The sequence below is a fragment of the Convolutriloba macropyga genome, chromosome 10 (genome assembly GCF_964194025.1).
Source record: "Convolutriloba macropyga chromosome 10, txConMacr16.3, whole genome shotgun sequence".
Taxonomy (NCBI): Eukaryota; Metazoa; Xenacoelomorpha; order Acoela; family Convolutidae; genus Convolutriloba; species Convolutriloba macropyga.
Genome location: NC_134477.1, coordinates 34,691,087 through 34,717,463, shown reverse-complemented (window position 1 = coordinate 34,717,463; position 26,377 = coordinate 34,691,087). Strand labels below are relative to the sequence as shown.

General features: G+C 35.4%; 1 long non-coding RNA gene across 3 annotated transcripts in view; it reads right to left on the bottom strand.

Moving 5' to 3' along the window:
- The window catches only part of LOC142348472 (uncharacterized), a 217,707-nt gene that overhangs the window by 151,315 nt on the left and 40,015 nt on the right, over positions 1 to 26,377 (bottom strand). For all 3 annotated transcript variants that reach the window (XR_012760739.1, XR_012760740.1, XR_012760741.1), the window contains exon 2: positions 21,828 to 21,923. This is a non-coding gene — a long non-coding RNA (uncharacterized LOC142348472). The remainder of the gene's footprint in view (positions 1 to 21,827; positions 21,924 to 26,377) is intronic.

The following is a 26,377-nucleotide window of genomic DNA, read 5'->3' as shown; positions in this document are numbered from 1 at the left end:
GGTACATGTTCAATCATTGAAAAACGTTATAATATCGTAACACAAAACGCATGAATGACTATATTGGGGGGACTATATGTTTTTTCTCTCTCTTTTGATTACTGACATTGGTTTTTTTTGTCCTTGCTACCTATTAAAGATTCAAAGTGAATGGACTCACAGAAAATTCTCAATTACAGAACAAAAAGTCGATTATAACAATATATAGCATAAGCAGGAACGGTCTGGATGTTTTTTATGACCCTTGTTAGTGCTTACCAAGTGATTCACACTTAGTGTGAACAGAATGAACCATTGAAACGATCATTGAACTTTTTTTGTGGAAACGAGTATTTCAAACACGTTATCGACGGTACAGTTGATATGAAACTTTCCGATTAGGCACGAGAGAAAAATAACTTTGGGCAAAAAAAATTTAGACACTATTTTTCTTCCTTAATCCGTGTGTTAGCTTCAGTACGAGGTTCTTTAAGCTATAGGATTACTTTACAAGTGATTAGAGGGTTGATAAAAGTGACCGTTTACGTTTTTCGCCAGGTACATGTTCAGTCATTGAAAAAAGTTATAACATCGTAACACAAAACGTATGGTTGACTATATTGGGGGACTATTAGTTTTTTCTCTCTCAGCTGATTACTGCCATTTGGTGTTTTGTGTCCTTGCTACCTATTAATGATTCAAAGTGAATGGACTCACAGAAAAGTCTCATTTACAGAACAAAAAGTCGATTATAACATTATATAGCATAAGCAGGAACGCTCTGGATGCTTTTTTTATGACCTTTTTTAGTGCTTATCAAGTGATTAACACTTGTTGTGATTAGAATGAACCATTGAAACGATCATTGAACTTTTTTTGTGGAAACGAGTATTTCAGACACGTTATCGACGGTAAAGTTGATATGAAACTTTCCGATTAGTCCCGAGAGAAAAATAATTTTTAGGCAAAAAAATTTTGTACCCTTCTTTTCTTCCTTAATTCGTGTGTTAGCTTCAGTAGAAGTGCCTTTAAGCTATAGGATGACTTTACAAGGGATTGGGAGGTTGAGCAAAGTGACGGTTTACGTTTTTCGCCAGGTACATGTTCAATCATTGAAAAACGTTATTACATCGTAACACAAAACGTATGATTGACTATATTGGGGTGACTATGAGTTTTTCTCTCTCAGTTCATTACTGACATTTGTTTTTTCGTCCTTGCTACCTATTAATGATTCAAAGTGAATGGACTCACAGAAAAGTCTCATTTACAGAACAAAAAGTCGATTATAACATTATATAGCAAAAGCAGGAACGCTCTGGATGCTTTTTTATGACTTTTTTTAGTGCTTACTAAGTGATTCACACTTGTTGTGATTAGAATGAACCATTGAAATGATCATTGAACTTTTTTTGTGGAAACGAGTATTTCAAACACGTTATCGACGGTAAAGTTGATATGAAACTTTGCGATTAGGCCCTAGAGAAAAATAATTTTTAGGCAAAAAAATTTTAGACCCTATTTGTCTTCCTTAATCCGTGTGTTAGTTTCAGTAGAAGTGCCTTCAAGCTATAGGATTACTTTACAAGTGATTAGAAGGTTGATAAAAGTGACCGTTTACGTTTTTCGCCAGGTACATGTTCAATCATTGAAAAAAGTTATAACATCGTAACACAAAACGTATGATTGACTATATTGGGGGGACTATTAGTTTTTTCTCTCTCAGTTGATTACTAACATTTGGTGTTTTGTGTCCTTGCTACCTATTAATGATTCAAAGTGAATGGACTCACAGAAAAGTCTCATTTACAGAACAAAAAGTCGATTATAACATTATATAGCATAAGCAGGAACGCTCTGGATGCTTTTTTATGACCCTTTTTAGTGCTTATCAAGTGATTAACACTTGTTCTGATTAGAATGAACCATTGAAACGATCATTGAACTTTTTTTGTGGAAACGAGTATTTCAGACACGTTATCGACGGTAAAGTTGATATGAAACTTTCCGATTAGTCCCGAGAGAAAAATAATTTTTAGGCAAAAAAATTTTGTACCCTTCTTTTCTTCCTTAATCCGTGTGTTAGCTTCAGTAGAAGTGACTTTAAGCTATAGGATGACTTTACAAGGGATTGGGAGGTTGAGCAATGTGACGGTTTACGTTTTTCGCCAGGTACATGTTCAATCATTGAAAAACGTTATTACATCGTAACACAAAACGTATGATTGACTATATTGGGGTGACTATAAGTTTTTTTCTCTTTCAGTTCATTACTGACATTTGTTTTTTCGTCCTTGCTACCTATTAATGATTCAAAGTGAATGGACTCACAGAAAAGTCTCATTTACAGAACAAAAAGTCGATTATAACATTATATAGCAAAAGCAGGAACGCTCTGGATGCTTTTTTATGACTTTTTTTAGTGCTTACTAAGTGATTCACACTTGTTTTGATTAGAATGAACCATTGAAACGATCATTGAACTTTTTTTGTGGAAACGAGTATTTCAAACACGTTATCGACGGTAAAGTTGATATGAAACTTTGCGATTAGGCCCTAGAGAAAAATAATTTTTAGGCAAAAAAAATTTAGACCCTATTTGTCTTCCTTAATCCGTGTGTTAGCTTCAGTAGAAGTGCCTTCAAGCTATAGGATTACTTTACAAGTGATTTGAAGGTTGATAAAAGTGACCGTTTACGTTTTTCGCCAGGTACATGTTCAATCATTGAAAAAAGTTATAACATCGTAACACAAAACGTATGATTGACTATATTGGGGGGACTATTAGTTTTTTCTCTCTCAGTTGATTACTAACATTTGGTGTTTTGTGTCCTTGCTACCTATTAATGATTCAAAGTGAATGGACTCACAGAAAAGTCTCATTTACAGAACAAAAAGTCGATTATAACATTATATAGCATAAGCAGGAACGCTCTGGATGCTTTTTTATGACCCTTTTTAGTGCTTATCAAGTGATTAACACTTGTTGTGATTAGAATGAACCATTGAAACGATCATTGAACTTTTTTTGTGGAAACGAGTATTTCAGACACGTTATCGACGGTAAAGTTGATATGAAACTTTCCGATTAGTCCCGAGAGAAAAATAAATTTTAGGCAAAAAAATTTTGTACCCTTCTTTTCTTCCTTAATCCGTGTGTTAGCTTCAGTAGAAGTGACTTTAAGCTATAGGATGACTTTACAAGGGATTGGGAGGTTGAGCAAAGTGACTGTTTACGTTTTTCGCCAGGTACATGTTCAATCATTGAAAAACGTTATTACATCGTAACACAAAACGTATGATTGACTATATTGGGGTGACTATAAGTTTTTCTCTCTCAGTTCATTACTGACATTTGTTTTTTCGTCCTTGCTACCTATTAATGATTCAAAGTGAATGGACTCACAGAAAAGTCTCATTTACAGAACAAAAAGTCGATTATAACATTATATAGCAAAAGCAGGAACGCTCTGGATGCTTTTTTATGACTTTTTTTAGTGCTTACTAAGTGATTCACACTTGTTTTGATTAGAATGAACCATTGAAACGATCATTGAACTTTTTTTGTGGAAACGAGTATTTCAAACACGTTATCGACGGTAAAGTTGATATGAAACTTTGCGATTAGGCCCTAGAGAAAAAGAATTTTTAGGCAAAAAAAATTTAGACCCTATTTGTCTCCTTAATCCGTGTGTTAGCTTCAGTAGAAGTGCCTTCAAGCTATAGGATTACTTTACAAGTGATTAGAAGGTTGATAAAAGTGACCGTTTAAGTTTTTCGCCAGGTACATGTTCAATCATTGAAAAAAGTTATAACATCGTAACACAAAACGTATGATTGACTATATTGGGGGGACTATTAGTTTTTTCTCTCTCAGTTGATTACTAACATTTGGTGTTTTGTGTCCTTGCTACCTATTAATGATTCAAAGTGAATGGACTCACAGAAAAGTCTCATTTACAGAACAAAAAGTCGATTATAACATTATATAGCATAAGCAGGAACGCTCTGGATGCTTTTTTATGACCCTTTTTAGTGCTTATCAAGTGATTAACACTTGTTGTAATTAGAATGAACCATTGAAACGATCATTGAACTTTTTTTGTGGAAACGAGTATTTCAGACACGTTATCGACGGTAAAGTTGATATGAAACTTTCCGATTAGTCCCGAGAGAAAAATAATTTTTAGGCAAAAAAATTTTGTACCCTTCTTTTCTTCCTTAATCCGTGTGTTAGCTTCAGTAGAAGTGACTTTAAGCTCTAGGATGACTTTACAAGGGATTGGGAGGTTGAGCAAAGTGACGGTTTACGTTTTTCGCCAGGTACATGTTCAATCATTGAAAAACGTTATTACATCGTAACACAAAACGTATGATTGACTATATTGGGGTGACTATAAGTTTTTCTCTCTCAGTTCATTACTGACATTTGTTTTTTCGTCCTTGCTACCTATTAATGATTCAAAGTGAATGGACTCACAGAAAAGTCTCATTTACAGAACAAAAAGTCGATTATAACATTATATAGCAAAAGCAGGAACGCTCTGGATGCTTTTTTATGACTTTTTTTAGTGCTTACTAAGTGATTCACACTTGTTTTGATTAGAATGAACCATTGAAACGATCATTGAACTTTTTTTGTGGAAACGAGTATTTCAAACACGTTATCGACGGTAAAGTTGATATGAAACTTTGCGATTAGGCCCTAGAGAAAAATAATTTTTAGGCAAAAAAAATTTAGACCCTATTTGTCTTCCTTAATCCGTGTGTTAGCTTCAGTAGAAGTGCCTTCAAGCTATAGGATTACTTTACAAGTGATTAGAAGGTTGATAAAAGTGACCGTTTAAGTTTTTCGCCAGGTACATGTTCAATCATTGAAAAAAGTTATAACATCGTAACACAAAACGTATGATTGACTATATTGGGGGGACTATAAGTTTTTTCTCTCTCAGTTGATTACTGACATTTGGTGTTTTGTGTCCTTGCTACCTATTAATGATTCAAAGTGAATGGACTCACAAAAAAGTCTCATTTACAGAACAAAAAGTCGATTATAACATTATATAGCATAAGCAGGAACGCTCTGGATGCTCTTTTATGACCCTTTTTAGTGCTTACCAAGTGATTAACAATTGTTGTGATTAGAATGAACCATTGAATCGATCATTGAACTTTTTTTTGTGGAAACGAGTATTTCAAACACGTTATCGACGGTAAAGTTGATATGAAACTTTCCGATTAGGCCCGAGAGAAAAATAATTTTTAGGCAAAAAATTTTTCTACCCTTCTTTTCTTCCTTAATCCGTGTGTTAGCTTCAGTAGAAGTGCCTTTAAGCTATAGGATGACTTTACAAGGGATTGGAAGGTTGAGCAAAGTGACCGTTTACGTTTTTCGCCAGGAACATGTTCAATCATCGAAAAACGTTATAACATCGTAACACAAAACGTATGATTGGCTATATTGGGAGACTATATGTTTTTCTCTCTCAGTTCATTACTGACATTTGTTTTTTTTGGTCCTTGCTACCTAATAATGATTCAAAGTGAATGGACTCACAGAAAATCTCATTTACAGAACAAAAAGTAGATTATAATATTATATAGCAAAAGCAGGAACGCTCTGGATGCTTTTTATGACCCTTTTTAGTGCTTACCAAGTGATTCACACGTGTTGTGATTAGAATGAACCATTGAAACGACCATTGAACTTTTTTTGTGGAAACGAGTATTTCAAACACTTTATCGACGGTAAAGTTGATATGAAACTTTGCGAATAGGCCCTAGAGAAAAATAATTTTTAGGCAAAAAAATTTTAGACCCTAATTTTCTTCCTTAATCCCTGTGTTAGCTTCAGTAGGAGTGCCTTTAAGCCCTAGGATGACTTTACAACGGATTGGAAGGTTGAGCAAAGTGACCGTTTACGTTTTTCGCCAGGTACATGCTTAGTCATTGAAAAACGTTATAATATCGTAACACAAAATGCATGATTGACTATATTGGGGGGACGATATGTTTTTTCTCTCTCAGTTAATTACTGACATTCGGTTTTTTTTGTCCTTGCTACCTTTTAATGATTCAAAGTGAATGGACTCACAGAAAAGTCTCATTTACAGAACAAAAAGTCGATTATAACATTATATAGCATAAGCATGAACGCTCTGGATGCTTTTTTAAGAACCTTTTTAGTGCTTACCAAGTGATTCACACTTTGTGTGAACAGAATGATCCACTGAAACGATCATTGAACTTTTTTTGTGGAAATGAGTTTTTCAAACACGTTATCGACGGTAAAGTTGCTATGAAACTTTCCGATTAGGCCCGAGAAAAATAATTTTTAGGCAAAAAAATTTTGGCCCTATTTTTCTTCCTTAATCCGTGTGTTAGCTTCAGTAGGAGTGCCTTTAAGCTATAGGATTACTTTACAAGTGATCAGAAGGTTGATAAAAGTGACCGTTTACGTTTTTCGCCAGGTACATGTTCAATCATTGAAAAAAGTTATAACATCGTAACACAAAACGTATGATTGACTATATTGGGGGACTATATGTTTTTTTCTCTCTCAGTTGATTACTGACAATTGGTTTATTTGTGTCCTTGCTACCTATTAATGATTCAAATTGAATGGACTCACAGAAAAGTCTCATTTGCAGAACAAAAAATCGATTATAACATTATATAGCATAAGCAGGAACGCTCTGGATGCTTTTTATGACCCTTTTTAGTGCTTACCAAGTGATTCACACTTGTGGTGATTGGAATGAACCACTGAAACGATCATTGAACTTTTTTTGTGGAAACGAGTATTTCAAACACGTTATCGACGGTAAAGTTCATATGAAACTTGCCGATTAGACCCGAGAGAAAAATAATTTTTAGGCAATAAAATTTTGTGCCCTTTTTTTCTTTCTTAATCCGTGTGTTAGCTTCAGTAGGAGTGCTTTTAAGCTATAGGATGACTTTACAAGGGATTGGAAGGTTGAGCAAAGTGACCGTTTACGTTTTTCGCCAGGTACATGTTTAATCATTGAAAAACGTTACAATATCGTAACACAAAACGCATGATTGACTATATTGGTGGGACTATATTTTTTTCTCTCTCTCAACTGATTACTGACAATTGGTTTTTTGTTTTTGTGTCCTTGCTACCTATTAAGGATTCAAAGTGAATGGACTCACAGAAAAGTCTCATTTACAGAACAAAAAGTCGATTATCACATTATATAGCATAAGCAGGAACGCTCTGGATGCTTTTTTATGAACCTTTTTAGTGCTTACCAAGTGATTCACACTTGTTGTGGTTAGAGTGAACCCTTGAAACGATCATTGAACTTTTTTTGTGGAAACGAGTATTTCAAAAACGTTACCGACGGTAAAGTTGATATGAAACTTTCCGATTAGGCCCGAGAGAAAAATAATTTTTAGGCAAAAAAATTTTGTACCCTATTTTTCTTCCTTAATCCGTGTGTTAGCTTCAGTAGGAGTGCCTTTAAGCTATAGGATTACTCTACAAGTGATCAGAAGGTTGATAAACGTGACCGTTTACGTTTTTCGCCAGGTACATGTTCAATCATTGAAAAACGTTATAACATCGTTACACAAAACGTATGATTGACTATATTGGGGGACTATATGTTTTTTTCTCTCTCAGTTGATTACTGACAATTGGTTTAATTGTGTCCTTGCTACCTATTAATGATTCAAATTGAATGGACTCACAGAAAAGTCTCATTTACAGAACAAAAAATCGATTATAACATTATATAGCATAAGCAGGAACGCTCTGGATGCTTTTTATGACCCTTTTTAGTGCTTACCAAGTGATTCACACTTGTGGCGATTAGAATGAACCACTGAAACGATCATTGAACTTTTTTTGTGGAAACGAGTATTTCAAACACGTTATCGACGGTAAAGTTGATATGAAACTTGCCGATTAGACCCGAGAGAAAAATAATTTTTAGGCAAAAAAATTTTGTGCCCTTTTTTTTCTTTCTTAATCCGTCTGTTAGTTTCAGTAGGAGTGCTCTTAAGCTATAGGATGACTTAACAAGGGATTGGAAGGTTGAGCAAAGTGACCGTTTACGTTTTTCGCCAGGTACATGTTTAATCATTGAAAAACGTTACAATATCGTAACACAAAACGCATGATTGACTATATTGGTGGGATTATATTTTTTTCTCTCTCTCAACTGATTACTGACAATTGGTTTTTTGTTTTTGTGTCCTTGCTACCTATTAAGGATTCAAAGTGAATGGACTCACAGAAAAGTCTCATTTACAGAACAAAAAGTCGATTATCACATTATATAGCATAAGCAGGAACGCTCTGGATGCTTTTTTATGAACCTTTTTAGTGCTTACCAAGTGATTCACACTTGTTGTTATTAGAGTGAACCCTTGAAACGATCATTGAACTTTTTTTGTGGAAACGAGTATTTCAAACACGTTACCGACGGTAAAGTTGATATGAAACTTTCCGATTAGGCCCGAGAGAAAAATAATTTTTAGGCAAAAAAATTTTGTACCCTTCTTTTCTTCCTTAATCCGTGTGTTAGCTTCAGTAGAAGTGCCTTTAAGCTATAGGATTACTTTACAAGTGATTAGAAGGTTGATAAAAGTGACCGTTTACGTTTTTCGCCAGGTACATGTTCAGTCATTGAAAAAAGTTATAACATCGTAACACAAAACGTATGGTTGACTATATTGGGGGACTATTAGTTTTTTCTCTCTCAGTTGATTACTGACATTTGGTGTTTTGTGTCCTTGCTACCTATTAATGATTCAAAGTGAATGGACTCGCAGAAAAGTCTCATTTACAGAACAAAAAGTCGATTATAACATTATATAGCATAAGCAGGAACGCTCTGGATGCTTTTTTATGACCCTTTTTAGTGCTTATCAAGTGATTAACACTTGTTGTGATTAGAATGAACCATTGAAACGATCATTGAACTTTTTTTGTGGAAACGAGTATTTCAGACACGTTATCGACGGTAAAGTTGATATGAAACTTTCCGATTAGTCCCGAGAGAAAAATAATTTTTAGGCAAAAAAATTTTGTACCCTTCTTTTCTTCCTTAATCCATGTGTTAGCTTCAGTAGAAGTGCCTTTAAGCTATAGGATGACTTTACAAGGGATTGGGAGGTTGAGCAAAGTGACGGTTTACGTTTTTCGCCAGGTACATGTTCAATCATTGAAAAACGTTATTACATCGTAACACAAAACGTATGATTGACTATATTGGGGTGACTATAAGTTTTTCTCTCTCAGTTCATTACTGACATTTGTTTTTTCGTCCTTGCTACCTATTAATGATTCAAAGTGAATGGACTCACAGAAAAGTCTCATTTACAGAACAAAAAGTCGATTATAACATTATATAGCAAAAGCAGGAACGCTCTGGATGCTTTTTTATGACTTTTTTTAGTGCTTACTAAGTGATTCACACTTGTTGTGATTAGAATGAACCATTGAAACGATCATTGAACTTTTTCTGTGGAAACGAGTATTTCAAACACGTTATCGACGGTAAAGTTGATATGAAACTTTGCGATTAGGCCCTAGAGAAAAATAATTTTTAGGCAAAAAAATTTTAGACCCTATTTGTCTTCCTTAATCCGTGTGTTAGCTTCAGTAGAAGTGCCTTCAAGCTATAGGATTACTTTACAAGTGATTAGAAGGTTGATAAAAGTGACCGTTTCCGTTTTTCGCCAGGTACATGTTCAATCATTGAAAAAAGTTATAACATCGTAACACAAAACGTATGATTGACTATATTGGGGGGACTATTAGTTTTTTCTCTCTCAGTTGATTACTAACATTTGGTGTTTTGTGTCCTTGCTACCTATTAATGATTCAAAGTGAATGGACTCACAGAAAAGTCTCATTTACAGAACAAAAAGTCGATTATAACATTATATAGCATAAGCAGGAACGCTCTGGATGCTTTTTTATGACCCTTTTTAGTGCTTATCAAGTGATTAACACTTGTTGTGATTAGAATGAACCATTGAAACGATCATTGAACTTTTTTTGTGGAAACGAGTATTTCAGACACGTTATCGACGGTAAAGTTGATATGAAACTTTCCGATTAGTCCCGAGAGAAAAATAATTTTTAGGCAAAAAAATTTTGTACCCTTCTTTTCTTCCTTAATCCGTGTGTTAGCTTCAGTAGAAGTGCCTTTAAGCTATAGGATGACTTTACAAGGGATTGGGAGGTTGAGCAAAGTGACGGTTTACGTTTTTCGCCAGGTACATGTTCAATCATTGAAAAACGTTATTACATCGTAACACAAAACGTATGATTGGCTATATTGGGGTGACTATAAGTTTTTCTCTCTCAGTTCATTACTGACATTTGTTTTTTCGTCCTTGCTACCTATTAATGATTCAAAGTGAATGGACTCACAGAAAAGTCTCATTTACAGAACAAAAAGTCGATTATAACATTATATAGCAAAAGCAGGAACGCTCTGGATGCTTTTTTATGACTTTTTTTAGTGCTTACTAAGTGATTCACACTTTTTTTGATTAGAATGAACCATTGAAACGATCATTGAACTTTTTTTGTGGAAACGAGTATTTCAAACACGTTATCGACGGTAAAGTTGATATGAAACTTTGCGATTAGGCCCTAGAGAAAAATAATTTTTAGGCAAAAAAAATTTAGACCCTATTTGTCTTCCTTAATCCGTGTGTTAGCTTCAGTAGAAGTGCCTTCAAGCTATAGGATTACTTTACAAGTGATTAGAAGGTTGATAAAAGTGACCGTTTACGTTTTTCGCCAGGTACATGTTCAATCATTGAAAAAAGTTATAACATCGTAACACAAAACGTATGATTGACTATATTGGGGGGACTATAAGTTTTTTCTCTCTCAGTTGATTACTGACATTTGGTGTTTTGTGTCCTTGCTACCTATTAATGATTCAAAGTGAATGGACTCACAAAAAAGTCTCATTTACAGAACAAAAAGTCGATTATAACATTATATAGCATAATCAGGAACGCTCTGGATGCTCTTTTATGACCCTTTTTAGTGCTTACCAAGTGATTAACACTTGTTGTGATTAGAATGAACCATTGAATCGATCATTGAACTTTTTTTTGTGGAAACGAGTATTTCAAACACGTTATCGACGGTAAAGTTGATATGAAACTTTCCGATTAGGCCCGAGAGAAAAATAATTTTTAGGCAAAAAATTTTTGTACCCTTCTTTTCTTCCTTAATCCGTGTGTTAGCTTCAGTAGAAGTGCCTTTAAGCTATAGGATGACTTTACAAGGGATTGGAAGGTTGAGCAAAGTGACCGTTTACGTTTTTCGCCAGGAACATGTTCAATCATCGAAAAACGTTATAACATCGTAACACAAAACGTATGATTGGCTATATTGGGAGACTATATGTTTTTCTCTCTCAGTTCATTACTGACATTTGTTTTTTTGGTCCTTGCTACCTAATAATGATTCAAAGTGAATGGACTCACAGAAAATCTCATTTACAGAACAAAAAGTCGATTATAATATTATATAGCAAAAGCAGGAACGCTCTGGATGCTTTTTATGACCCTTTTTAGTGCTTACCAAGTGATTCACACGTGTTGTGATTAGAATGAACCATTGAAACGACCATTGAACTTTTTTTGTGGAAACGAGTATTTCAAACACGTTATCGACGGTAAAGTTGATATGAAACTTTGCGAATAGGCCCTAGAGAAAAATAATTTTTAGGCAAAAAAATTTTAGACCCTAATTTTCTTCCTTAATCCCTGTGTTAGCATCAGTAGGAGTGCCTTTAAGCCCTAGGATGACTTTACAACGGATTGGAAGGTTGAGCAAAGTGACCGTTTACGTTTTTCGCCAGGTACATGCTTAGTCATTGAAAAACGTTATAATATCGTAACACAAAATGCATGATTGACTATATTGGGGGGACGATATGTTTTTTCTCTCTCAGTTAATTACTGACATTCGGTTTTTTTTGTCCTTGCTACCTTTTAATGATTCAAAGTGAATGGACTCACAGAAAAGTCTCATTTACAGAACAAAAAGTCGATTATAACATTATATAGCATAAGCATGAACGCTCTGGATGCTTTTTTAAGAACCTTTTTAGTGCTTACCAAGTGATTCACACTTTGTGTGAACAGAATGATCCACTGAAACGATCATTGAACTTTTTTTGTGGAAATGAGTTTTTCAAACACGTTATCGACGGTAAAGTTGCTATGAAACTTTCCGATTAGGCCCGAGAAAAATAATTTTTAGGCAAAAAAATTTTGGCCCTATTTTTCTTCCTTAATCCGTGTGTTAGCTTCAGTAGGAGTGCCTTTAAGCTATAGGATTACTTTACAAGTGATCAGAAGGTTGATAAAAGTGACCGTTTACGTTTTTCGCCAGGTACATGTTCAATCATTGAAAAACGTTATAACATCGTTACACAAAACGTATGATTGACTATATTGGGGGACTATATGTTTTTTTCTCTCTCAGTTGATTACTGACAATTGGTTTATTTGTGTCCTTGCTACCTATTAATGATTCAAATTGAATGGACTCACAGAAAAGTCTCATTTGCAGAACAAAAAATCGATTATAACATTATATAGCATAAGCAGGAACGCTCTGGATGCTTTTTATGACCCTTTTTAGTGCTTACCAAGTGATTCACACTTGTGGTGATTGGAATGAACCACTGAAACGATCATTGAACTTTTTTTGTGGAAACGAGTATTTCAAACACGTTATCGACGGTAAAGTTCATATGAAACTTGCCGATTAGACCCGAGAGAAAAATAATTTTTAGGCAGTAAAATTTTGTGCCCTTTTTTTCTTTCTTAATCCGTGTGTTAGCTTCAGTAGGAGTGCTTTTAAGCTATAGGATGACTTTACAAGGGATTGGAAGGTTGAGCAAAGTGACCGTTTACGTTTTTCGCCAGGTACATGTTTAATCATTGAAAAACGTTACAATATCGTAACACAAAACGCATGATTGACTATATTGGTGGGACTATATTTTTTTCTCTCTCTCAACTGATTACTGACAATTGGTTTTTTGTTTTTGTGTCCTTGCTACCTATTAAGGATTCAAAGTGAATGGACTCACAGAAAAGTCTCATTTACAGAACAAAAAGTCGATTATCACATTATATAGCATAAGCAGGAACGCTCTGGATGCTTTTTTATGAACCTTTTTAGTGCTTACCAAGTGATTCACACTTGTTGTGATTAGAGTGAACCCTTGAAACGATCATTGAACTTTTTTTGTGGAAACGAGTATTTCAAACACGTTACCGACGGTAAAGTTGATATGAAACTTTCCGATTAGGCCCGAGAGAAAAATAATTTTTAGGCAAAAAAATTTTGTACCCTATTTTTCTTCCTTAATCCGTGTGTTAGCTTCAGTAGGAGTGCCTTTAAGCTATAGGATTACTCTACAAGTGATCAGAAGGTTGATAAACGTGACCGTTTACGTTTTTCGCCAGGTACATGTTCAATCATTGAAAAACGTTATAACATCGTTACACAAAACGTATGATTGACTATATTGGGGGACTATATGTTTTTTTCTCTCTCAGTTGATTACTGACAATTGGTTTAATTGTGTCCTTGCTACCTATTAATGATTCAAATTGAATGGACTCACAGAAAAGTCTCATTTACAGAACAAAAAATCGATTATAACATTATATAGCATAAGCAGGAACGCTCTGGATGCTTTTTATGACCCTTTTTAGTGCTTACCAAGTGATTCACACTTTTGGCGATTAGAATGAACCACTGAAACGATCATTGAACTTTTTTTGTGGAAACGAGTATTTCAAACACGTTATCGACGGTAAAGTTGATATGAAACTTGCCGATTAGACCCGAGAGAAAAATAATTTTTAGGCAAAAAAATTTTGTGCCCTTTTTTTTCTTTCTTAATCCGTCTGTTTGTTTCAGTAGGAGTGCTTTTAAGCTATAGGATGACTTAACAAGGGATTGGAAGGTTGAGCAAAGTGACCGTTTACGTTTTTCGCCAGGTACATGTTTAATCATTGAAAAACGTTACAATATCGTAACACAAAACGCATGATTGACTATATTGGTGGGACTATATTTTTTTCTCTCTCTCAACTGATTACTGACAATTGGTTTTTTGTTTTTGTGTCCTTGCTACCTATTAAGGATTCAAAGTGAATGGACTCACAGAAAAGTCTCATTTACAGAACAAAAAGTCGATTATCACATTATATAGCATAAGCAGGAACGCTCTGGATGCTTTTTTATGAACCTTTTTAGTGCTTACCAAGTGATTCACACTTGTTGTTATTAGAGTGAACCCTTGAAACGATCATTGAACTTTTTTTGTGGAAACGAGTATTTCAAACACGTTACCGACGGTAAAGTTGATATGAAACTTTCCGATTAGGCCCGAGAGAAAAATAATTTTTAGTCAAAAAAATTTTGTACCCTATTTTTCTTCCTTAATCCGTGTGTTAGCTTCAGTAGAAGTGCCTTTAAGCTATAGGATTACTTTACAAGGGATTGGAAGGTTGAGCAAAGTGACCGTTTATGTTTTTCGCCAGGTACATGTTTATTCATTGAAAAACGTTACAATATCGTAACACAAAACGCGTGATTGACTATATTGGTGGGACTATATGTTTTTTTCTCTCTCAACTGATTACTGACAATTGGTTTTTTGTTTTTGTGTCCTTGCTACCTTTTAAGGATTCAAAGTGAATGGACTCACAGAAAAGTCTCATTTACAGAACATAAAGTCGATTATAACCATATATAGCATAAGCAGGAACGCTCTGGATGCTTTTTTATGACCCTTTTTAGTGCTTACCAAGGGATTCACACTTGTTGTGATTAGAATGAACCATTGACTTGATCATTGAACTTTTTTTGTGGAAACGAGTATTTCAAACACGTTCTCGACGGTAAAGTTGATAAGAAACTTTCCGATTAGGCAAGAGAGAAAAATAATTTTTAAGCAAAAAAAATTGGCCCCTTTTTTCTTCCTTAATCCGTGTGTTAGCTTCAGTGGGAGTGCCTTTAAGCTATAGGATGACTTTACAAGGGATTGGAAGGTTGAGCAAAGTGACCGTTTACGTTTTTCGCCAGGTACATGTTAATCATTGAAAAACGTTATAATATAGTAGCACAAAACGCATGATTGACTATATTGGGGGGAATATATGTTTTTTTCTCTCATTTTTTTACTGACAATTGGTTTTATGTGTCCTTGCTACCTATCAATGATTCAAAGTGAATGGACTCACAGAAAAGTCTCATTTACAGAACAAAAAGTCGATTATAACATTATATAGCATAAGCAGGAATGCTCTGGATGCTTTTTTTGACCCTTTTTAGTGCTTACCAAGTGATTCACACTTTTTGTGATTACAATGATCCATTGAAACGATCATTGAACTTTTTTTGTGGAAACGAGTATTTCAAACACGTTATCGACGGTAAAGTTGATATGAAACTTTGCGATTAGGCCCTAGAGAAAAATAATTTTTAGGCAAAAAAATTTTAGACCCTAATTTTCTTCCTTAATCCGTGTGTTAGCTTCAGTAGGAGTGCCTTTAAGCTATAGGATTTCTTTACAAGTGGTTAGAAGGTTGATAAAAGTGACCGTTTATGTTTTTCGCCAGGTACATGTTCAATCATTGAAAAACGTTATAACATCGTAACACAAAACGTATGATTGACTATATTGGGAGGACTATATGTTTTTTCTCTCTCAATTGATTACTGACAATTGGTTTTTTATGTCCTTGCTACCTATTAATGATTCAAAGTGAATGGACTCACAGAAAAGTCTCATTTACAGAACATAAAGTCGATTATAACCATATATAGCATAAGCAGGAACGCTCTGGATGCTTTTTTATGACCCTTTTTAGTGCTTACCAAGGGTTCACACTTGTTGTGATTAGAATGAACCATTGACTTGATCATTGAACTTTTTTTGTGGAAACGAGTATTTCAAACACGTTCTCGACGGTAAAGTTGATAAGAAACTTTCCGATTAGGCAAGAGAGAAAAATAATTTTTAAGCAAAAAAAATTGGCCCCTTTTTTCTTCCTTAATCCGTGTGTTAGCTTCAGTGGGAGTGCCTTTAAGCTATAGGATGACTTTACAAGGGATTGGAAGGTTGAGCAAAGTGACCGTTTACGTTTTTCGCCAGGTACATGTTAATCATTGAAAAACGTTATAATATAGTAACACAAAACGCATGATTGACTATATTGGGGGGAATATATGTTTTTTTCTCTCATTTTTTTACTGACAATTGGTTTTATGTGTCCTTGCTACCTATCAATGATTCAAAGTGAATGGATTCACAGAAAAGTCTCATTTACACAACAAAAAATCGATTATAACATTATATAGCATAAGCAGGAATGCTCTGGATGCTTTTTTTGACCCTTTTTAGTGCTTACCAAGTGATTCACACTTTTTGTGATTACAATGATCCATTGAAACGATCATTGAACTTTTTTTGTGGAAACGAGTATTTCAAACACGTTATCGACGGTAAAGTTGATATGAAACTTTGCGATTAGGCCCTAGAGAAAAATAATTTTTAGGCAAAAAAATTTTAGACCCTAATTTTCTTCCTTAATCCGTGTGTTAGCTTCAGTAGGAGTGCCTTTAAGCTATAGGATTTCTTTACAAGTGGTTAGAAGGTTGATAAAAGTGACCGTTTATGTTTTTCGCCAGGTACATGTTCAATCATTGAAAAACGTTATAACATCGTAACACAAAACGTATGATTGACTATATTGGGAGGACTATATGTTTTTTCTCTCTCAATTGATTACTGACAATTGGTTTTTTATGTCCTTGCTACCTATTAATGATTCAAAGTGAATGGACTCACAGAAAAGTCTCATTTACAGAACATAAAGTCGATTATAACCATATATAGCATAAGCAGGAACGCTCTGGATGCTTTTTTATGACCCTTTTTAGTGCTTACCAAGGGATTCACACTTGTTGTGATTAGAATGAACCATTGACTTGATCATTGAACTTTTTTTGTGGAAACGAGTATTTCAAACACGTTATCGACGGTAAAGTTGATAAGAAACTTTCCGATTAGGCCCGAGAGAAAAATAATTTTTAAGCAAAACAAATTTGGCCCCTTTTTTCTTCCTTAATCCGTGTGTTAGCTTCAGTGGGAGTGCCTTTAAGCTATAGGATGACTTTACAAGGGATTGGAAGTTTGAGCAAAGTGACCGTTTACGTTTTTCGCCAGTTACAAGTTTAATCATTGAAAAACGTTATAATATCGTAACACAAAACCAATGATTAACTATATTGGGGGGACTATATGTTTTTTTCTCTCAGTTTATTACTGACAATTGGTTTTATGTGTCCTTGCTACCTATCAATGATTCAAAGTGAATGGATTCACAGAAAAGTCTCATTTACAGAACAAAAACTCGATTATAACATTATATAGCATAAGCAGGAACGCTCTGGATGCTTTTTTATGACCCTTTTTAGTGCTTACCAAGAGATTCACATTTTTTGTGATTATAATGAACCATTGAAACGATCATTGGACTTTTTTGTGGAAACGAGTATTTCAAACACGTTGTCGACGGTAAAGTTGAAATGAAACTTTCCGATAAGGCCCGAGAGAAAAAAAATTTTTAAGCAAAAAAAAAATTAAACCCTTTTTTTCTTCCTTAATCCGTGTGTTAGCTTCAGTAGGAGTGCCTTTAAGCTATAGGATGACTTTACAAGGGATTGGAAGGTTGAGCAAATTGACCGCTTACGTTTTTCGCCTGGTACATGTTTAATCATTGAAAAACGTTATAATATCGTGAGTCCGTTACAAAGTGAATGGACTCACAGAAAAGTCTCATTTACAGAACATAAAGTCGATTATAACCATATATAGCATAAGCAGGAACGCTCTGGATGCTTTTTTATGACCCTTTTTAGTGCTTACCAAGGGATTCACACTTGTTGTGATTAGAATGAACCATTGACTTGATCATTGAACTTTTTTTGTGGAAACGAGTATTTCAAACACGTTATCGACGGTAAAGTTGATAAGAAACTTTCCGATTAGGCCCGACAGAAAAATAATTTTTAAGCAAAAAAAATTCGGCCCCTTTTTTCTTCCTTAATCCGTGGGTTAGCTTCAGTGGGAGTGCCTTTAAGCTATAGGATGACTTTACAAGGGATTGGAAGGTTGAGCAAAGTGACCGTTTACGTTTTTCGCCAGGTACATGTTTAATCATTGAAAAACGTTATAATATCGTAACACAAAACCAATGATTAACTATATTGGGGGGACTATATGTTTTTTTCTCTCAGTTTATTACTGACAATTGGTTTTATGTGTCCTTGCTACCTATCAATGATTCAAAGTGAATGGATTCACAGAAAAGTCTCATTTACAGAACAAAAACTCGATTATAACATTATATAGCATAAGCAGGAACGCTCTGGATGCTTTTTTATGACCCTTTTTAGTGCTTACCAAGAGATTCACATTTTTTGTGATTATAATGAACCATTGAAACGATCATTGGACTTTTTTTGTGGAAACGAGTATTTCAAACACGTTGTCGACGGTAAAGTTGATATGAAACTTTCCGATAAGGCCCGAGAGAAAAAAAAATTTTTAGGCAAAAAAAAATTTAAACCCTTTTTTTCTTCCTTAATCCGTGTGTTAGCTTCAGTAGGAGTGCCTTTAAGCTATAGGATGACTTTACAAGGGATTGGAAGGTTGAGCAAATTGACCGCTTACGTTTTTCGCCTGGTACATGTTTAATCATTGAAAAACGTTATAATATCGTAACACAAAACGCATGATTAACTATATTGGGGGAACTATATGTTTTTTTTCTCTCAGTTTATTACTGACAATTGGTTTTATGTGTCCTTGCTACCTATCAATGATTCAAAGTGAATGGACTCACAGAAAAGTGTCATTTACAGAACAAAAACACGATTATAACATTATATAGCATAAGCAGGAACGCTCTGGATGCTTTTTTATGACCCTTTTTAGTGCTTACCAAGAGATTCACATTTTTTGTGATTATAATGAACCATTGAAACGATCATTGAACTTTTTTTGTGGAAACGAGTATTTCAAACACGTTGTCGACGGTAAAGTTGATATGAAACTTTCTGATTAGGCCCGAGAGAAAAAAAATTTTTAGGCAAAAAAAAATTAAACCCTATTTTTCTTCCTTAATCCGTGTGTTAGCTTCAGTAGGAGTGCCTTTAAGCTATAGGATGATTTTACAAGGGATTGGAAGGTTGAGCAAACAGACCGTTTACGTTTTTCGCCAGGTACATGTTTAATCATTGAAAAACGTTATAATATCGTAACACAAAACGCATGATTGACTATATTGGGGGGATTATATGTTTTTTATCTCTCAGTTTATTACTGAGAATTGATTTTTTGTGTACTTGCTACCTATATAATGATTCAAAGTGAATGGACTCACAGAAAAGTCTCATTTACAGAACAAAAAATCGATTATAACATTATATAGCATAAGCAGGAACGCTCTGGATGCTTTTTATGACCCTTTTTAGTGCTTACCAAGTGATTCACACTTGTTGTGATTAGAATGAACCACTGAAACGATCATTGAACTTTTTTTGTGGAAACGAGTATTTGAAACACGTTATCGGCGGTAAAGTTGATATGAAACTTTCCGATTAGGCCCGAGAGGAAAAAAATTTTTAGGCAAAAAAAAAATTGAACCCTATTTTCTTCATTAATCCGTGTGTTAGGTTCAGTAGGAGTGCCTTTAAGCTATAGGATGACTTTACAAGGGATTGGAAGGTTGAGCAAACAGACCGTTTACGTTTTTCGCCAGGTACATGGTTAATCATTGAAAATTGTTATAATATTGTAACACAAAACGCATGATTGACTATATTGGTGGGATTATATGTTTTTTATCTCTCAGTTGGTTACTGACAATTGGTTTTTTGTGTACTTGCTACCTATTAATGATTCAAAGTGAATGGACTCACAGAAAAGTCTCATTTACAGAACAAAATGTCGATTACAACATTATATAGCATAAGCAGCAACGCTCTGGATGCTTTTTCATGACCCTTTTTAGTGCTTACCAAGTGATTCACACTTGTTGTGATTAGAATGAACCACTGAAACGATCATTGAACTTTTTTTGTGGAAACGAGTATTTCAAACACGTTATCGACGGTAAAGTTGATATGAAACTTTCCAATTAGGCCCGAGAGAAAAATAATTTTTAGGCAAAAAAATTTTGGACCCTATTTTTCTTCCTTAATCCGTGTGTTAGCTTCAGTATGAGTGCCTTTAATCTATAGAATGACTTTACAAGGGATTGGAAGGTTGAGCAAATTGACCGCTTACGTTTTTCGCCAGGTACATGTTTAATCATTGAAAAACGTTATAATATCGTAACACAAAACGCATGATTGACTATATTGGGGGGACTATGTGTTTTTTTCTCTCTCAGTTGATTACTGACAATTAGTTTTTTGTGCCCTTGCTACCTATTAATGATTCAAAGTGAATGGACTCACAGAAAAGTCTCATTTACAGAACAAAAAGTCGATTATGGCAATATATAGCATAAGCAGGAACGCTCTGGATGCTTTTTTATGACTCTTTTTTTTTTGCTTACCAAGTGATTCAATTTTATTGTGATTAGAATGAACCATTGAAACGATCATTGAACTTTTTTTTGTGGAAACGAGTATTTCAAACACGTTATCGACGGTAAAAGTTGATATGAAACTTTCCGATTAGGACCGAGAAAATATTTTTAAGGCAAAAAATTTTTGTACCCTATTTTTCTTCCTTAAACTGTGTGTTAGCTTCAGAAGGAGTGCCGTTATGCTATAGGATGAGTTTACAAGGGATAGGAAGGTTGAGAAAAGTGACCGTTTACTTTTACGTTTTTCGCCAACCCTTTGACGTCTGCGAACCATTTTCGCCAACCCTTTTCTCCCTTTGACGTCTGAACTCATAAGAGAAAATGATCTTTGAGTTAATGGGACTTTAAAATTTCACTTTTTTTGAACATTTTCGACATCTATCTTGCAAGATATTGCAAGTTTCTTGCAAGATAGGCGTCCGGATCTTGCATCTTGCAAGATAAGCGTCATTTGCAAGAATCTTGCAAGATCTTGCAAGATAAGCGTCATTTGCAAGAATCTTGCAAGATCTCGTAAGATAAGCGTCGGAGTTCGACTAGGGAATAAAGTTGTTAAAAATTGTGGCACGAGCGTCTCTAGATGTGCGAATAACATGCACCCACTAAATTGAGGGAGAGAAATGTAATAAGCAGCGTCACTCATTTGAAAAACTTATACGAATGCGGGAAATCAAATTTAAACGAAGCCGAAAAATTCCGTGGCCTCATCTAAAACTTCATTTTGAAAATTGTTTCAAAGTGATTTTAGGAAGAAGGCTTTGTTTCATTACGGGAACTAACTCTTCAGATCTTTTCCTTTTGTGGCCACCGGATCTTTTCTGATTTGCCCCCCCCCCCCCCGGTGTTTTTTACGGCCCAGTTACGAATTATATGTTGTTCCATGCATGTTACTATTTAAAAAAAGCACGTGCGCCTGGGGGCGTAAAAAACATAAGCTCACTAAGGTGGGCACCAGAACAGAATAGATGCCTGCCCCCCCCCCCCCCCCCCCCCCAGATTAGTGGGTGCATTTCAATTGCACCCCCAGAAACAGACAGAATAGATCCGAAGAAAAAAAACTGCCATTCATACCACACTCACACTAGGGGGAGTAATTTAGACTTTGTGTCTACACCTAATTGTAAAAAAGCAATACATTCGGTTTAGTAACTAACTTTAGTTGCGAACAAGAGATTGGGCGAGGTCAATTTCCAAACGATTTTCGATAACCTGTTGGTCCACTTTCTACTTTGTTTAATTCCAATTTGTTGCTGAAACACGCATTCAAGTTTTTTTTCCATTCGGATATTGAGCAATTACTTCACCTGTATGATCAACTTTAGAATCTTGAAAAAATGTAGGGTCTCCCGTTATAGCACCCACTAAAATTATGACCAGTAATATGGGAGTATTTCCAAAAATAGCACCTCACAAAGTCGTTGTCCTCCCATTACTGTTTAATTACCATGATGGCTGCGCTACAGGATATTTGACTATTACGTTGGGGATGGGGGTTGGGGTTAAAGGAAAAAAAATCTGGTCCGGGTGTGTATAATTCAGATGAAGAGAATCGAAACGATTAACCATAACGTGGCCAATTTCTGAAAAGGCAATTTCACTAAATTTTTGCGTTTTGTGGAAAGGAGTGACAAAACTGTGACCACTTTCACTCTTGATGTACCAACGATGTTTCAACGATGGAACTTAGTTATGCAAAACGTGGAAGTAGGTTAGATATCCCGGGTTGTCCCATCTTAGATACCATACTTAAGACCATTTATGGTTCCATCCACGGAGGGCCAAATTTTCGTGTATGATCTTACCATGGTATCCAAGATACCATAAATGGTCGGGTGTATGATATCTAAGATAGCCATTAATGGAAGCTCTATGGTATCCAAGATAGCCATTAATGAAACCTCTATGGTATCTAAGATCACCATTAATGGTAACTCTATGGTATCCAAGACGGTCATAAATGGAATGTGCATGGTATCTAAGAAAACCATTTATGGAAGGTTCATGGTATTCAAGAAAGCCATTAATGGTCGGTTTATGGTTTTTAAGAAAACCATTTATGGTGGTTATATGGTTAATAGGAAACGAAAACTGCAGGAGAAGGGTACTAAAAAAGTAATTGGCAAGACTTTTGTATGAAAACAGTATAAGGCTAACAAGGGAAACCAGCCCAGTCAAAAACCATGAATTGAAGCAGCTAAGAATCTTTATTCAGTTTGTATCCTAATCATGATTTTTCATTGAAAAAAACTGATTTCGTAGATTTTTTTTTTTCGTCGTGCCATAATAACGTTATTTTCAAGGTAAAAAATTAAAGTAATCATAGTTTTTTCTGGCATATGTTATCAGAAAGATTGAACAAAATAGACATAATCATCTTACAATATCGTTGTGATTCTGATATCCTGAGTTTTTGAAAAAAAAACAACCTAATCTAAAATATGGAAAAAGTTCCTCAAGATAACACCAAAAAAACAGCTTGAGAAGAAAGAACTTCACTGGTAATAAGGACTCTATTAAAAGTCACCTCTATAAACGGACTTTGTTACTCAAAATCATTTATAGGTATCATATATACTGATCAAAGCCCCAAATTTTAATAACTTGAAAATAAAGAAAACTTCGAATAAATTTTCAATTATCAACAACAATATTGAATCTTTGAAAGGTTAATCATGCTCAAGACGAGAAAGCAACGGGACGAGAAAATGCATATCATTGACGTAGATGTGAAGAAGTTTCTCGTGGATCGCATCTACAAACAGCGTGTACACTTTTCTTGTTTTCTCAACTTTGACGAATGAATACAGTTCACAAGAAACAGGCGTTGGGCATTTTGTCGTTTGAACAACTTTGAATTGGTAAACACCTATCATTTCAGCTCCATTTTTGTTGAAAAACAAACGAATCTGACCAAACCGCAGTTTGTTATTGTGTTTGAAGGAAATGGAGCTGTTAAACGAGGAGGAATGGGCAAGAGAATCTAAATGGAACGCAGAGGACTGGTAGTTGCTGTAAAACAGGTCCCCTGCATTGCACAAGTCGTCGGGAACTCCATTGCTAATTGCTAGTTTACGAAAAAATTTCGATGTTTTTCTGAGAGAGTTGCAGTAGTCCGAAAGTTTGTCATGTCGAACACTCTCTCGCAAAGATTGTTTATTCCGATGGTAGCCCTCAATTATCAAAGGTAAATGATTGACCGAACCAGTGAACTTGGACTGCAGAAGGTAGTTCGCAGAATCAAACATCATTGAAGAGGCGCACCACAAAGGACCGAATTGCTTCACTTGCCACGCCAAATGCATCAGGGAATGAGTATTCGCTGAAAAAACAACGTCCGAATACTGTGCCTTCGTTTTTTCCAGGAAATCAAAAATTAATCTCTCAGCTTCGTCAGTATGTTCTGTAGACACCATTAGTAGTCGAATTGAGTAACTAAGTAGTAGAAATCTATTGTAGATGTCTTCATCGACAGAAAAACTGAAAAGAATTGGTCCGATGTAGAACAACCACGCTCTGTATTCATTGGCTTTGAAAAATTCCAGATATTTGAGCGTTCGAACACTACGCTTGAAATCGGAGGTCAACTAAAAACAAACTTGAGATAATTTATCTGCGCAGAAGTCAATTTTCAATATTTCTAATTGTTCTCACCTTCAGGCCTTGTATGAGGGAGTTTATGCTTGCAATATCTGTCTTCCTGGTTTTGTCAACAATAACTTGCATCATCACTTTAGTGACACCCAAATAAACTTGATGCATTGCGTCCACTGGTGCAGCTAAAGGCAAATTCGGTATCAAATCGAATAGTTGACTTTTCCCCTTGACACCTTTGAATGGTTTCAATCTCTGGCGTTCAAGTATTCGAAGGCACTCATTGTGTATCTCAGCGGTTCTCATTTTGAATCGTTTGAATGGATAATATCGGATTCGTTCTTGTCTTTTGGTCTCTGCCAGGCATAGCGTGCAACCGTAGGTGGCGAGATGATGATGCATATTCAGCATAGATGCGGTTGCTGGCATATCTGACACCAGAAGTACAACCCGATATCTCACAGTGAAGACATGGCTTTGAAACTTTATGGAAAAATTAGTTTGCAGATCGTTCTTTATGACCTGAAAAAAATGTCAGATATACTTTTCGTTTTTATATATATGTATTAGAGAAAAACTTACGTGAAACACCTCGTCCCATGAAGGCTTGTTGTTACCAAACCACAATGCAGCTAGAACAATATTTTCGAAGAGAGACCTTTTCACGGGTGGGAAAAGAGCTATCGCAAACCATACAGGCCACAACGATTTACTCGACGACTTCACGAGCCGCACACCATCTGAGTTCATAATGAGGAACACATCGATAGTTTTTGTGGCAAAGTTAAAAGCTGAAGGTAGCTGCAAATCACTGTGCTTCTCGTGGTTCGAATCGTACGAATAAAAGAGATTAATGTTATCTTTCAATAAAGTTTTTAGCTCTTCAACAAAATTCAACTTGATAAATTCGCCATCGCCATTCTTTTTCACGACTGCCGAAAGCGCAAGTTTATTTATATGAAATTGTTTTTTTATGGTCTTGAAGCTGGGAAGATCATCGCGAAAACTCACAATTTTTACCAATTTGACCCAGTCCCTCGCTTCCGCATCAGATGTGCCGTGCTTTTCTGTGATAGCATTGACGCAAAGCCTGAAGTTGGCATCTGAAGCAGGCTCGAGTTCGTTTGAAGAAGAACCGTCGGCAGAAGAAACACTTGCGTCGTCCATATCAGCGTTTATGGTCGACACATCGTCAATGAAAGGCAGGGGTGGGTGAACAACTTGCGGTGAAGAAATCTGATTGTACGCTGCTAATTGCCTGTTATCTGCATCGGACAAAAGTTCAACAGATTGTGTGGTCTCTACTGAAAAGTCTGAAGAGGTCTCTGCATCTGAACTGTCGGAATCGAACGCCCTTAATTCTGTTCGAGCTCGCATTCGCTTGCAATCAAAGCCCACGAAATTTCTTCTCCTTTTTCTGATAAATCGAGACCTTAAATTGGCTTCAACTGTTTTTTGCTGGGGTTTTAGATAAAATTGAACTGCAGGAAGAGTAGTAGTAGTGTTATTGTGTTTGTCAACATGAGGGCACAAGCAATCACTATTCTGCTCTCCAAAATATGACTCGCCGTAAAAAACCGTTAATTCACTCTCCGGATCGATATCCCGGATTATTTTCAGTTTTACGCATTTACGGTTTTTCCAATCCTTTACTTCGTACTCGCAATTGGGAAAGCAGGAATGATTCACGAACCTGACAGAGCCGATCATTATTCGCGACAAATTGCAAAAATCAGTCGGCTTAAAAACTGAGATTGGCTTAATTTTGTCTTCATCTTCCGTATCAATCTTTTCTAAAGCTGCCCAAAGATTTGAGATTAAAGTGTTTGACTGAAAAGCTTTAAGTACAGTTTCACCAACATAATGCAAACCATAGCCACCAAAACTATCTGGCCTAAACTCGAACTTGTTTTCTTTCGCCTCAAGGTAGCTTTGTCGCAGCAAAGAATCAAATTTTTTGTAAAGTGCATTATTGGTAAGTTTTTCTGAATATTCTGACTCACTTATTCTATCAACCATAGACTGCACAGGTAAATTGTCTCGCTGAACCAAACAAGATGTAACATGAGCATCGCACTGAGCCAAAATTAAGCTTTTATTCTTGTATTTCATT